A 16,567-nucleotide genomic window follows, 5' to 3' on the forward strand; every position below is an offset into this window, starting at 1 on the left:
AAGGTCAGGAGTTGCGGTAATGTGGCATGTTAGTATTGTCAATGCTTGAGGAATCCTGCGATGATTTACAGCCCTGGAGTTAGAGAGAGATGAAGACATGATCTTTGAAACGACTTGTTCTGCGCTGTGCTCTGCCTATCTGCATATTTTTGACTGACCGCTAAAATGTGGAGGTGTATTTCCAAACCAGCTGCGCTCTCTCTGCGGCCCATCATTACATTGCATTAGCATGATCTTCCCCTAGTTTGCATATCCCAGGAGCGTGTGGCTGGTCTAATACAGTATCCATTTCTCTCTGAATCACTGCCAGAACCCATTCGACTGGGTATATCCACTATTTATAATCACGTATGTTTGCCAAGTGAATGTTGCATAAGAAGAAAGGAGTCGCATTACAATTCAGTAATGGCAACATTTACATTTAAACTACATAAAAATATTGACCAATATTCCTCGATGCAGACTGTGCATTACACAGTGATGCTGAATGTTCCTGTGTCAGATATTATCGTTGTACTGAACTGCAGACCCAATTTGCAGTGTAACACTTACAGTTTTACACTTAAGTTGTACATGTATGATGCATGATTTGCATAGTGCAAATAATGAAAACGGTGACATTTGACATGCCGTGTTATATGACAGAGTCCTACCAGAATGTGGGAATTGCATCTTGTATAAACTTAGCATTAGGTTTTGAGGCTTTGCACCAACCAAGTGCCAAATGGCCATATCGTGCACTGGTGAACGCATACTTAAAAGCAAGTATATGTTCAGACTTGGAGCTTTTTCACTGGAAACAGCTGCGCGACGCAGCTCAAAGCGGAGCCAGAAGAAAAAGGCAGTTTCAAAAGTTCTTTTATTTGTGAATGAACAGGTAGCCACTCATGGTATTTTTAAGAGGTGTTGATTGTACCGAGGATGTAATTTCCCGAGCACACACCTTCTGGACCGTGGACTTATGGCATTTGTCAGGCTGAAGCAAGTGATTTAGTACGAGCTGGCAAAGAGAGTTTGGCAAATTCATTTTAGAGAATCCCATGAACCAACATCACAGAAAAAAAGGCCAATAGGATTGATTATTGAAAAATGAGCAGTGAACTTTATGTTCGACTTGCATCGCTCTTTCTTCTCACACTGGGACTTTGGAAGTTCTTTTTTTTAATGACAGTTTTAGATTTATTTATTTTTTGTGTGTGTTTTTTAATCACGCATTTTGAAATTGAGTGGTGTTCTCCTTTAAAGACACAGCAGCAGTAGTGGTGGCAGCAGCACAGTAGTAGAGCACCATCTGATAGTCATTACCCCTCCCCTCTCCTCCCCCATCCCTTCTCCTCCTCTTCTCCTCTCGCTTGATACTCTTTGCTCAGCTCAGACGTATTATTCATTAGTCTGATGAAAAACACCCACCATCTTAGTAGGGCCCAGCCTCGCGCGCACACACACACACACACACACACACACACACACACACACACACACACACACACACACACACACACACACTCTCTCTCAGTCAGAATAAGTGAAGTGAACAACTCTGGCACAGGTCAGGGACCTGTCAAAACTCGGAAGCAGGTCTGGACTCGATACCGTACCAGAGAGCAGGCGCCTAGCAGGGGAAAGACACTCCAAGGAACTGAGCTATTTATTGTAGTCCTCGGATAATCGTTTCTATAGCCTCCACCGAAACTGATAGAAAGAGGGAAAAGGGGAAGATCTCTGTTATGATGCCACTAAGCAGACGTCTGGACTGGGTCATTACCAAAAGTAAGTGTGTGCTCTCCGCAGCAGGGAGCGCACAAATAATGACAATGGGAAGAAGAGTAGGGATAGAGAGAAAAGAAGGTGGGAAGGTGGAAAGCAGGACAAGGAAGAAAAGTAGGATGGAAAAGGGGGAAGTGAATGGGGGGGGGGGGGGGGTGTCAAAGAAGACGAAGAGGAGAGAGCTGGTGGCAGCCTGCCAGCGCTCCGGACTGCAAAGTGTATTGTATGGGGAAAATGGTCGGAAGTGCTCGCCCCCCCAACTTGCAGCCCCCACCACCACTAGCCCCAATTTCAGCCTCATTCAGCCTCAGCGCCAGCCACACTCTACTGTGTTTCCCAAGAGAGCCAGACTCTACAGCTGGCCTTATTAAACTGAGAGAGGCAGAGAGACAGAAAAAAGACCGGGAAGGAAAGAGAGGTCACACAACTGGAAGACATCAGTCGAAACTGCGCTCGTTCTCTTAGTTTTTTCCGTTCATATCCCGTTTTATGATAGAGTTTCTCACAAACACGCTTGCGGTGCACTGGGTTCAAGCGTGTAGTAAAAAGCTATTGTTTGATTTGACATCCCTCAGAATGCTGTAAAACAATGAAAGAAATGCTGGGAAATTAAAGTCTGTGTGACTTTTATCTCGTTTGTCTGAGTGCGTCTGAAGGCTGTCGTCATACATCTGAGCCCTGCTGTATGAGCATGTCTCCTTTTAGTTTGTGAACACAGTGGGCCAATAAAAGAAACTTTGAGAGACGGAAATCTGCTTCTAATCCTTTATCTTGTGGTCGTTTTGAATTTGCTTCATTTCTACTGCATTCTGAGTTTCTGTTCCACCTTGACGGGGTTTTCATCAGATGCCTTTACTTTAAAATAAAGAAATTAGGTTAATTCACACATGCACTGTGTTTTTTCCACAAGCAGCTTCTGGTCACTGATCTACTCCTATGGGAAAACCGAGGGTAAAGTCCACCTCCACTGCATAATGAGAGTCTGCAAAGGGATACACACTCCATTTATGTCTGCCTTTAAATGCTTGATCAGTGGAACACCTATATGTCAAGTATACACTGCTTTGTCTTTTGTGATATTGGTAATTGATCAGAGTATTAGTTGGATGAGCAATTAAAGGCTTTCATGCCTGCACCAATTACCTCCTGACACCAAGCACATAGCTGGGAACCATTTGGGATGCTATTTGTGGTGAGTTGGATGCAATAAATTTAAAAACTAAGCATCGTCTTTGAATAGAAAGTGTCATGGTCCTGGGTCGGTGACCCAGCGCTTTTAGTTTGTTATCATTTTCTAGATGATGATTGTTTAAGTTCTGTGTTATTTTCGATCTGCCTCTGAGTCTGCGTCTGTATCTGTCTGTCTATGGTGTCTCCCCATCTGTTTGTGAATCTGTCTGTTTAGTTCAATGTCTTGTCTGGTTCCATGTATCTGAGTTTCCTGTTTTATTGTGAAGGTCCGTGTCATATGTGAGTGTGATCAGTTTACGTTTCCCCTGTCCCGTCAGCCCAGATTCCTCCCAGCTGTGTTGCCCTCCTGTCTCTCATCCCCGATTACTGGTGTGTGTGTGTGTGTGTGTGTGTGTGTGTATTTAAGCCCTGTGTTCTCCTGCCTGTTGCCGGTTCGTCTGTGTTCCTCCGTGTCAGTCTGTGTAACTCTGTGTCAGTCTGTTACCCTGTGTTCCACGGTGTCCTGTTCCTCGTCTGCGTCTTTCTGCTATTCATCATCCGTTGTCATATGCTCCCAGGTCTGTTATTTTAGTTCTCCCAGTTTAGGTGTCTTTAGTTGTTTATTATGCCCCACTGTTTGTTTGCCACTACACCTCTGTAAATAAAACCACCGGTATCTCATCCACTGCCTGCATCTTGGGTCCTCCTTCTATATCCACACGGCTCGCCTCGGCAGCCGTGACAGTAAGTCTTTATTTTGGTTTTAAAGTATGAATTCATATGGGAACAATGGGTTCATTTAACATCATAACTCAAGAAAAGTGCAGAAAGGTCCAAATGTAATGCCCAGTTACTAGGGTAAAAACAAAAATTACCAGAATTTATCAATTTCAGTTTGTTTTGTTGGTTGGTTACTGAAAAAAAGAGAATTGTTGGAACAACTCAATGATATTATGTGAACTGGTAACACATTTAATTAAGTTATTTTAAAACAACTTATTTCAGCAAGTCAGAACCTTCCAACAGATTTAAGTTACAAGCAACAGATAATAAGTAAGACTTAACTTGCACGCTTCACTTAAGAGAAATTAAGGGAAGAAGTTGTGATTTCAAGTTGATAGAAACCCCCAAAATTTTCAATGGTAACTCAGCTGCAACACTTTTTACAGGTTTGGTTTGTATTTTTTAAGATTGCTTCCAAGGAGTCCTACTCTTACCTTTTGCCAGTGGTGTTCCATAAGGACAAGCAAGGCAAGCAGTGCTTTCCAGAAACCAGTGTGTGACGCGAGCTGGCGCTTTCACTGCTCTGAGATCAGTTAGATCCATGTCTTCTTATGGAAACACAGCTAGCATTAGCAAGCAAACTAGCTTCAGTGATTTATTATTGTAACAGTTCAGTTTCATCTTGCTAACGGTGTATGTCGAGAAGATGGAGTTTGAAAAACCTGTTAAAAACGTATTTAATAAGCTGGCAACGATGGAGAGAGGACAGTTCTCACCATGTCAGTTCTAATAAAACTGGTAAGCTAAGCAGGTGCAGGATCAGCAGCACTTTCAGATTAATTTATGATTATGTTTATGAGCTCATGAACAACTGAGATTCTCACAGGACAGCGACCACAAGCCCGATTTTCTATAATATAATGCTTGTCATTATACAGAATATATTTACAATGATCTCAACCTTAAACACATGCAGCAGTAATCCATGTAACACTGATTTCTAGGATGGCAACTCTGCTTACCTCTTAGTAAAAGTCACTGCATTGGACTGCATTTTAACATTAAACTTCAATGGACAAGCCCAAAATCAACATGTCAGGAATCTAAGTGAGGGCGTGTTGTATGGTCACTTTTATTTATTTATTTATTTTAATTCATTATGGACTGTGAATTAATCCACAAAGGTCAGAGTGTCGAGCACAGCTGTTACATCCTGATGTGGGAAAGCGTTTGGCAGAAACACCCATTGCAGTGATGTGTGCCATTGTGCCAGATTTTTTTTTGCCACATCAGCACAATTTCTTTCAACCTACGTACCAGATTTGGCGCCCCATGGCTCCATTTTCTTCCCCAAAGTCTGACATATGAGGAGATCCAGTACGCGTCACAGACACACAAGGGAAATGCTCAGACGGACTTCAAGGACTCATCACAGCAGAGCAGCTCCACTGAACGCGGTGTAGTCCTGCCAAGGAGACAATCAAAATCAAAGCTGGTGCATAGTCCAGGAGCCCAGAGACATAGTTACTGCATATCTTTGAGGAGCCTGTAACCAGACTGGCACGAGGTTAAAAGTTCTTATTGCCATATTGAGACTTGCACCCAAACAATCTTCTGGTTCTCCTCCACACAACAAAGGTTTCCCTAAAAGACAGCCAAATGGCACTTTAAAATGGCTTCCTGCCACTGCAAACTACAATCAGTGGAAATGAAAAGCACATGCAAGCAAAGAATGAGCGACACAACTGAAGTCACTTGTTACAGTGCACAACTGGCTCTGTAATAGGTGCTGGACATCTCTGATAAAGTTTAAAATCAAGTCAACACTTAAGTAGCCCTCCTTAAATAAATGAATAAAAACACAGGAGACTTAAACAGCCATGAAGGCTAACCTTTAATAAAAACCCAGCAGCAACCCAGAAAAGTGATGCTGGAAATAAAACTGAACTGGCAAAGCAGCCTTGGCTGCATAGAGAAGCCGACCCCACTCAGTATCAGGCAAATAAGACTGAACCATGTTGTTCCTCATCTTCAAAAGAAAGACCATGGAGTGGAGGTGGTCAACACATGACTTGTGTGTCAATTCCAAACAGGTCAATTCCAGGTGGGCGGAGCCAACATAACCCAGCTGGTTACACATTAACTTTAACCCACACTCACACGCATTTTGTTCCAGTGTAAATCAAAGTCCTGCTACATTTCAAGAACAGCCTTCTTCTGATTATCGGGCTTATATTTCTTGTTGAGTTAATGCTGTATGCAGAAAATGAGCACAATCACACACACAAACAAGTAGTGGGTTTGTTTCTGAATTGAAACCCAGTTTGGAAGCACTGCTGCTCACCTGTGAGATATTTGCTTTGTTGCTACATAAACGTCCTTGAAATCTCTCTATAGGCATTAATGTGAGCCAAATCCTCAGGAGAAACCGTTAAAGACTCTGCTTCAACTAAATCAGTTGAATACAGACAGCTGCAGCTGCTCTGCAGCGTATTCATGACGGGGAATAAATCTAACATTAAAAAATCAAATCTCAAAAAAAAAAAAAAAGACGGCTTCACCAATCACGGTGGATCCTGCCTCCTTTTCTACTTTCTCTGAGTTATTGACGACATAAAAGTGGCTCCCCAGACTCTGCCGTTAAAGACTGGCCAGTAGCAGCTCTGTTAACAGAGGAGTGGCGGAGCAGTAGTAGCGGACCAAAAGAGGAATCAGCTGTGATGTCATCGCCACTAATGAGGTGGCAGGAACGATTTGACCACCTGACTCACTCACCACCTCAGCTCTCTCTCTCTGTATTTTTAACTTTCTCTAAATGTCTCTCAGTCACTTTCTCACCCACTTTTTCTTCCCCTCCCATGTGCCACCATCTCTGCCGTCCCCCCTCTTTTTTTTCTTTTTCCTGGGCTGTGTGTTTTCCCTCACTGGTTATATGAGCTTAGTCGGCTCTGCTGGTTCACTTCAATCATTTCCAGTGCCACACTTGAATGGAAGAGTTGGGCAGCTATCACTGGTATAAACTAAAACCTCGCTAAACCTTTGATCAAGTCTCTTATGAAACAAATCATTTATGCAAACAGGATTGTTTGTAATAAATGAGTGGTAACTAAAAGGTAATAATAAATAAAACATTACACATTGGTTTTCCAAACTCCTGAAGCTCTGGTTGGCTCCAATACGTTCCATGGTGTAATGACTGGCTGCCTCAAATGCCAGGGAGCTCACATCACTAAGAGAGCGAGAGAAAGGGGGGACAAAGAAAGGGCAGCTTGGAGCGCAACAGAGAGAAAGAGAGAAAGGGGTATGGACTATCTATAGCCTATCAGCAGCAACTTGCTACTGAGTGTGAAATCCATGAGTGAGCTTTGAGAGGTACTGGAAGAAACACAGACATAAACACAGAAACATTTATTTAGCATTGTTTAAAATGAGAAACGGGATCTGCTTACTTGAGGTTTTGAGATTAATTTATTTTTGGCAGGTTTTGTAGTTTTTCAGAAAGAACAACAACCACCAAGAAAAATAAATTCAATTCATTTCAGTTTTATTTATATAGCACCAAATCACATCAGCAGTAGCCTGAAGGCACTTTATATTGTAAAGTAAAAACCCTACAATAATACAGCAAAAACCCCAATAATCAAGTACTTGGCGAGAGTGGGAGGGAAAAACTCCCATTTAACAGGAAGAACCGTCAGGGAGGGGCAACCAAACAGACAAAACATGCTGTGAAGTAGAGCCAGAGATTATTCATAACCAGTGATTAAATGCAGAGTGGTGTGTAAGCACATAAGACAAAAAAGGTGAACAAGAATAATTAACAAGTGCTTGAGAACACAATCAAGTTATAGCCTTAAACTTTAGCTCATTACACTTACCCTTTTTACAGAGCATATTCTAGGTGGCAGTTTGCAATTTTGTTTTTTTGTTGTTGTTTTTCCGTTTTTTGCTCTCCTTTATTTACATTCCAATACTGTGTGTCATTACCCTTTTGTCCTCTCTCCTGTCTGTCCTCTTTCTCCCTTTGCCTTCTCCCAGGCATCTCTGGTTCTGGAGCTCCAGTTACTGACCTTACTTGCCTTCCAGGTATTGTTATTTTGCACGTTGTCTCCCTGTGGTCTTGTTTTGTCTCTTTCTTGGGTGCTGTTGAGTTTCTTTTTATCTAAGGTCTTTACTTCACAACGTAAAGTGCCCTGTGATGACGGCTAATAAAACAGAGCTGAATAAAATATGTTGAAAAAACACACTAGAAGTATTTTTCACTATTGCACTGCAACAGAAATTTTTCATTGTGAGGTTTTTCTATATTCCTGCATAACTCCCATGATATGCTGGGAGTTCTTCCAGGGTGCACCCTGCTTCTCACACAGTCAGTACCAAGGCTCCAACCCCACCTTGCAAATCTATACTCTCACATCTTGGAAAATAGCCTTGTTTTGTGCAATAGACATGCAGGCGTACCATTATTTTCTGACTACATAAATGTACCCAGGACCACTTTGCAGACTCCTTCCAAAGTTCTGCTTTTGAAACGTTAATGCAGAGGTGTGATGAAAATAAATATAAAGTGCAAAGGGAGTTTTATGGCAGGTCAAGTACAAACATTTCATACTTCATACTACATTTTATGACAGTTCTACTGTGTTGCAGCAGTCAAGCAGCTTTCACCCATCAGACCTTGGAGAGTGAAAAATAATCCCTCTTTAAAAGTGACACTGAAATTATTGGGTGGCAGGGGTTGAAGAGAACCTTTCTGCACGTTGTGCTCCTGGCGGCTCAGAGATCATGGTCACCTCTGGTGCTACACCTATTGGTGTATAGCTCATATTTAAAGATATTTTAATGTTGCTCAAAAGCTCAAAAGCAGCAGCGCGTTGACAACTCTTGTTTAATTGCAGGTGATTATCATGTGAGTTATCCCATTATAAACAATAGGAAACTGCACTGCATACACAACATATTAAACAGAAAAAACGGAACACATTCATATATATAATATGTATATTTATATTTCATGTCACAGGGCGAGTGTGAGAGAGAGAAGGTCAGCGGCATGTCAGGAATGGAAGAAATGAGAAGCGTTCATTTGATGAACTTGTTAAAGCAGGCTGACGGTGTAAGGGAAAGATGTGTGAAGTCGAGCCCTTGTGTTAAGTGTGTGTGTGTACGTGTGTGTGTTTGATGTTAGAGTCTTGTAAAGGAGCAGCTGGAGTGGGCTGTCCCCTGAGATCCACCACAGCCCTCTAGTAAACCACACACACATACACATACTGACACGCACAAACGCAGCCTTTAATAAAGCTATTGCTCGGTAAAACAGACCAGACTCGACCAATCCGAAGCTCTTTTAAGGCGAGAGTGACACGGTCACGCTCGCGTTCATATAGATTCAGGCAGTTAATGGGTCAGTACAGGACAGCCTTATTCCTCAGACCAGAAGGAGGGAAAAAAGAACACATAACCTAAAATGATGGTCTATTTTGAACATTGTGTTTTGTTTTGTTTTCTTTAGGTGATGTGCGCAATTATAAGTATTTTGCCTGCATATGGTTCTACCGTAAAGCCGTGAATGTACTGTAGAACTCCCTCATCCAGATGTGGGGTTAGTAATACAAGCCACAGCAGGGGGACACCCAGTGATTGCTATGAAGTCAGTAGTTCAGTGAAACTCATTAGAAAAGTGGAACACCTGGAAGAACCTGAGAAACAGCAGACTGAGGTGCTTTTTTTTCATGTGCACTGTATAAAGTCTTTAGTTTTTCACATGTATCAAATATACTGACAGTTCACATGGTTTGCATATTTTTTGTTTCGAATAATAAGGGACAGGTGCTCCGGTTAAAGCAACATGTTTTTCTGTTTATGGCACGTCTCTGTTTAGACAAACATCAGCTGCAGACAGAGCTCAAAATTAGTCTGCACCACAAAAATCTCCTTATTTAAGGAAACCACCGTTCTTTGCACATTCACATGTCATCAGATATCCCTTTTTTTCCTTGATTGTTTGAATTATATTGGATGACATCATGCTGCAGCTGACTGGGAGCAAACACTCCTATTTTAGAGCTGTGGACCGTTTCCAGGGCGATGATATAACTTGGTCCAGATGAGCCCCTCCAAGGATTGTCTCATTATCACAAACGCCGCAGCTGCACACGACCACTGTTTATAGGAGTGACTGCGTGCACACGCTGCATGCGTATGTGCCTGTGACCATTTAAACTCTACTTGCAGTCAATTACCAGAAAATGACTTGTGCGGACAGTTTTCCCTCCGAAAAGCTAATTATAGGGTTTAGGTTAAAGTTAGGATTGGGGTTGGGATTGAAGGAAAGTCCTGGACTGAGATTGTTCCATGTGGAAGATGTGAAACCAGGGGCGTAGCCAAAGGGCTGCCAGGGTGGGACTGAACATTGGACAAATCTGATGACTCCCCCTCTGGACTAACCCCAAACTATAGAGTCTATAGAATATACTTATTATTTTTTAGATTTATTGGTATCAAAATATTTGGTAGTGACATACAAACTGACAACAGCAAGAGAAAACTAAAATGTTCTAACAACAGTTTTTAACTTTCAAGTCATTTGCAGCATGCAAATGTATTATATGCATACACATTATAAAGACAAAGTTCCTGGCAGCATGCATAGCAGAGTTTTCCTGTCCAGTCTTCAATCAGGAGGAAGAGGAAGAGGAGGAGGTAATAGCAGAAGGAGTGTTTCCGACGGTAGCCCAGATCTGACAGGTTCCTTCACATCCGACTTCATTCAGCCTCATGCAGCGACTCTGCACATGGTAAAACTATCACAGACACACACATATGCACTCCCACACACTGCCTTGCTCTCACACACAGGAGACGTGCACGTTTCACTCAAGCTCAACCAGGAAATGGCTTTTATTTTTAATTCAAATAAAAAAAGTGCAGGGAGACAGACGGAGAGACGTTTGGCTCGCAGCAGAAAATTTGTGCCATTGCTGTCTCGGATCAAGATTCCCAGCTGGGAATATCTGGATAGTAGAAATGAACAAGGTGTGCCTTTCTCTTCCTCACACAGCGAACCCTGGATTTCCAGAACCACTTTAAGCTGCACAAAGTGTTTCCATCGAAACAGCCGAATGAATTTTCTGCGTTGCCTGGAACTGATTGGAACACACTGACCAGCCACATGCAAACAATTTGCAAAAACCTGAATTGTGTAATATGAATGTAAAAAGCTAACTACCTCTCTCATGGTATTGAGCTATGGTTAAAAATGGCTGCTGTGTTATCTTGGGAACTACAGTCAGCTGCCACTTTATTAGGTACACCTGTGCAGCTGTTCGTTAGCGCAAAATATCCAGTCAGCCAATCACTTGACCTGCTGAAGTTCAAACCAAGGTCCTGAATCATGTTGGAAGGGGATTTAAGTGACTTTGATGGTGGCATGGTTTTTGGTGCCAGACAGGCTGGTTTGAGTGGTTCAGAAACTGCCGATCTGCTGGGATTTTCCCACACAACCATCTCTATGGTTTACAGAGAAAGGTCTGAAAAATAGAAAATATCCAGTGTGCAGCAGTTCCCTGGGTAAAAATGTCAGGAGTCACAGACTCTTCGAGCTGATGAGAAGGCAGCAGCAAGTCAAATCAAAGTTTATTTCTATTGCACATCTAAACCGACTTCAGTTGACCAAAGTGCTGTACATGTTAAACAAAATGTACACTATACATGACAGTCACTACATTTACAATCAATATACACAAAAAAATCATTTAAAAAAAAGTAAATAAAACTGTGCTTGCATGATAACACACCCTGCTCAACTGAAAGCAATGGTTGTCTGTGTTAGTACAGCGACAGGCTCGCGACTTGTCCAAGGTGGACACCACCTCTCGTCCTATGGTAGCTGGGATAGGGTCCAGTCTCCCCGCCCCCCTGTACTAGAGAAACGGATGAGAATGAATGGATGGATTATCTATCTTATTATTATCTTAATTTTTATTATGAATGTATGGATGGTCAGAATTTGGTGTCCATAACATGAAAGCGTGGATTTCTTGGCACACATTGGCTCCTTACTACCAATTGAACAGCAGGATAATGGGCCATGTCACAAAACTCACATCGCCTTAAGCTGATTTCTTGACAATGTGTTCCCTGTTCTCAGATGGCCTCCACAGTCACCAGATCTCAGTACAACAAAGCATCTTTGGGATGTGGTGGAACAGGAGATTGTACAGCCGACAAATCTGCAGCACTTATGTGATGCTGTCACATGAAGCTGAGAAATATTTCCAGCTCCTTGTTGAGTCTGTGCCGTGAAGAATTAAGGCAGGCCTGAGGGTAAAAGGTGTGTCCAACCCAATATAATTACTTGCTTTCTTCCCAAGAGGTAGATGAAAAGATTTCGCTCTCACGTCCGTGTGGTATAAAGGAAGCTACAACCAACAACTAGCAGAGTTGGCAAAAGTACAGACATTCTGTAGAAGTACAGATACCAATCTCCAAAGGTTGATTCTGTTCATCTGACTGGGGAAACCTGCAGTCAGCTGAGACTGAAGAAGTCACTTGGATGAGTGATGAAATGTTTCTCCCACTGAAACAACTACGTCCAGATGAACAGAATCAACCTTTGGAGATTTACTTACCTGGATGATTGAGAATGCATCAAGATACAGATAGTAGTGTTAAAAATACTCCAGTAAAAGTTGACGTACTGATTCAGCTACCTTACTCAAGTAAAAGTTAAAAAGTAAAGGCTCTGAAATGTACTCAAAGTAAGAAAGTAAAAAGTAGCTGCTTGGAGGAATTAGTGCAAAGCTAACTGAGCCTCATGCTTTTAGAACATTAGTAGACAGGAATACAAACTTTATTTTAGTCTAAAGTTTAAATCTAATTGTACTCAGCTTGACTCAGAAGAAGAATATATCTCTGTTTTTTGTTGCCTACATTGCAGAGGGTAACTTTGCCTCTAAACAGGAAATGAATAGTTTAAAGAGGGATTCAGCACTTAGTGGGACCCTAAAATTTGTAGTAATTGCTCAGTGTGGGAAAAAGAATCACAACTCACAATTATTTCTAATTAGAGCTCCAATAGAGCGGATCTAAGCTACTGCTGCTCTGAGGTTTAAATATAACCTCTCTTCTTCCTCTCCTGTCTTTCTTATCTTTCTCCATCTCTGAGTGAAGTTAGCTCTTTCTTTTCTCTCTCTGTTAAGTACAGCAGCTGGACCTTTAGGCAACAGACTTCACACAAACAGTTTGTGTGTTCGCTTATGTTTCCTGAGCTGATAGAAACACTGCGTTTGAAATTACCTGAAACAACATGCTATTTCCTTTATTCTCGCTCGTGTTCTGTACAGCTAGCTAGATGCTGAAGTGCCACCATCACCACTTACTGGCACCTGCAGTTGTTCCGGTGTTGTGACAGATACACAAAATGCCAGCCCACTTTAACTCCTGAGTGTGGCACACGTCATCTCTTTTTATGCAACATCCCCTGGTGATTAATACGTGAACAGGACTAACTTTCATTTGTTACGGTTTAGGTTTAAATCGATTTGATATTTAAAGGCTCGCAGTGACGAATTTACTCACTTTAAATGTGTTGAACCAAAAGTAACAAACCCGTTTTGAAAATGTAAGGAGTAGAAAGTACAAATATTTGTGTTAATATGTAGAGAATATAAGTAAAATATGTCATAAAAAAGCTACTCAAGTAAAATACAGATACCTCAAAATTCTACTTAAGTACAGTAACAAAGTATTTGTTCTTCATTACTTCCCAACTCTGGCAACTAGTTTGCTGAAAATGGGGAAACAGCAAGCTTGCAGCTCTCTCTCACTAATAAACACAAACAAGCAGCACATTGCAACATGTACCGTTTCCAAGGCATCATCAGTCTGGAAATACTCGTGCTGAAATTTCAAGGGCACAAGTGGTTCAGGCTTATTTCAGAGGCCGCAGGCCAAACACCAAAAAGTCATGTTTAATTTGTCTGAAATCTTCACAATAGGGACAGAGCTTCCTACTTCCAGCACATTTTGTGAAGCTCCAAAAGTTGATTCTGTTCATCTGGACGTAGCGTTTTCAGTGGGAGGAACGTTTCGTCATTCATCCAAGTGACTTCTTCAGTCTCAGCTGACTGCAGGTTTCCCCAATCTTATAAACAGTACATTTGCATAATGACTGAAACCAGCCCACTGGTTCAATCAGCTGGTTTCAGTCATTATGCAAATGTACTGTTTATAAGATTTACTTACCTGGATGATTGGGAATGCATCAAGACGTTTTTGTGAAGCTGTTATAGACAGTACAAACAGTGTGCCTGCTTTCAAGTTTTCAGTAACAAGTTTAAGTAACTGCTCCCCTTTGTTTGGGCCCCCAAAACATTCCAAAATGCTCACCATGATACTGATCACCACCTCTATTCAGCTTCAAATTTACTTTACCATCCTCGATCAGCTTTCTGCACACAATTCCCTCAACATGAAGTTAAAACAACAATTTATTCTTATGCCACTAACCAAAAATGTGCACTTAACTCATCTAGTCTGGTCAAATGAAAACCTGATCTTAGTCAGCTTGGTTGGACAAGGCTCAAAAGCAGATGTAATTTTGTCTGCTGCCACTAGACGGGGCGAGAGCCGGGACGGGGGGGGAGCAAACGCCTGCCCATAATAACCACCAGACATGACTCATTCAGCGTGGAATACCACAGCAGCCACAGACAGGTCTCTGGCAGACATGGAACAGAAATCCGACCCCACAGCAGAGTTTGTGAATGGGACCGGAATGAGCAAAACCAGGGTAAATTTAATAGGCCTTCAATAAGTTTCAAAGATTTAGGAGTTTTAAGAAATCACCAAGTGTTTGGATTGGCTTTTTCCTTCTTTTTTTGTTAAAAGTCAAGTGTGTGAACGAGTAAATTCTGTGTGTTTTATTGATAACATGAATGAGGTAGGCTAAGGAGAAAAGCTTTTCTGTTTCTCTTTTGTTCTTTTCTTTAATTCCCCATCGATTCAGTGATTCTCTTGGCTGAAATCCTGCTCATCAAGTCATCACTTAGAGCTCCTAAAAGACAGCGCAGGAACAACATATCACCTTGTCAGATATGATTGCAGCTCTGATCATCTTGCCCTGACTCCCCCTGCGGAGAGCACCACTCAATATGAAGACTAACACATGTTGGACAGTCGAATGATTATTTGCTTATGTGGAGTTCGTCCAAGGCTGGAGGGCCTGCAGAGCCAAGAGTCTAATCTGTGGGCATAAGGAAAAACATAGAAATAACATATTGGACAACTTAAAGTATGGCAGGGGAGCAAACTGTGAGCGGTCACATTACATGAACACAGCAGGCAGGAAGTGTTTTGCAACAGCGGAAAATCTTCAGGTCCAGTCTGACCACCAGACAGTCACACTTCATCTGGCCTGGAGGCTGCGGTCAGCGGATGGATATCTTGCCTACCGTCAGGGCAGGATACGCTGTCATGCATTTGTCTGTTGCTCCCGCTCACACTCTTTTCCATTTCTCTGACAAATGTAACACTTCTCTACTTTTCAGCCTCGTCCCCCCTTTTCTCTTTTATATTCTGCTCAGCTTTCTGGGCCTCTCTAAGCTCCATCGTCTGTATATCCTTTATTTCTTTCTCTTATGCCTTTGTCTTTATCCCCCCTTCCTCTGCTACCTTCCCTTCAAATTTTCTCATTCCTCCCTTTCTTGTCCTCTTTCTCTCTCTGTTTGTGGTCAGTCACACTTAATCTAGCTCCATCCATCTGTTTCTCTTCATTCATTTAGTCCCCTCTGTTTTCGATTAAGATTACATCAGGCTTTGACCTATTAGTGTGCCGTGATCCTTTTGAAGTCATTCTGTGGTTACAGGTTAAGCTCAAAGCCCACCAATCTTCTTACTCAACATAATACAGACAGTATTTGGAGGGGAGAGGAAAAAAATCAGTGTAGGTTCTAAAAACTTTTCAGCCAGCGACCAAAATGACTTTTTTACGCTGGGATCCAGGATCATTAAATCATACAAGACTTCTTGTCATGTGGAGGCTCAGTAGAGTGGGGTCCAACTCATAATCCAACCAAGCAATCTGTGAACTGGAGTATATTGTTCGTTTAACCTCATATCCTGAAAACTTTCATTATGTTCTCAAGGTAACTTTCCCAACCAGAGACATTCTGTTCCTGATTAAAGCTGCTTTTTAAAGTTGAGCTTTCCCACTAAACTTAGTGCAGATCCCTTGAACAAAATTCTCTTCTTAGGAACCCAAACTGGGAGCATATGGAGTGTCATTAACCTAACACTCCACCAATATATTTGTATTAATAAATGACAATTATTCTCATTTTTCCCTGAAGCCCAACAAAAGCTAGACCTACAGATGCTGAAATCTTGCAGCGTATAAATTGGATATAATCGGACAGCATTCCCTTTGTCGCCCACCCGCCATCATTTTCATGATCAGCTGGCTAGAAAGCAAAATATCAAGCTTCATTTCCAGATGGTGATCAATATCATCTCTGAAACTTTGAACTCCCCCCCACACACTTTATTCTACTCTATGCCCATGAATGAAGATTGACTTATATGTTAAACTGTACATCATCATTACTCCTCGGTCAAAGCTGGAGTAAGTAGCCAATTGGCCGAGCCGTGACGCTAAACTGACATCTATTGGCCAAGCTGTGGCAGGCTAGGATGTTAAAGTCATTTAGACTCATCAGCCTAAGTGGACACAGTTGACTGAGAGGTCTCGTACCTCCCCACGTCTGGTTGTGGGTAGATTCAGTGCCAACAATTCTCAATTAGAGCAGTGGATGAGAGGACATCTGGGCTGCTGAGTCAATGTCTACTTGACTAATGTATATTAATGTACGCCAACAGGCCTGGTCTTGTTTCATAAATGAACCGTGCA

This window comes from Copadichromis virginalis, linkage group LG11 (genome assembly GCF_057382275.1).
Source record: "Copadichromis virginalis isolate Kocher_CV1m ecotype Utaka linkage group LG11, C_Virginalis_male_GT1.1, whole genome shotgun sequence".
NCBI lineage: Eukaryota > Metazoa > Chordata > Actinopteri > Cichliformes > Cichlidae > Copadichromis > Copadichromis virginalis.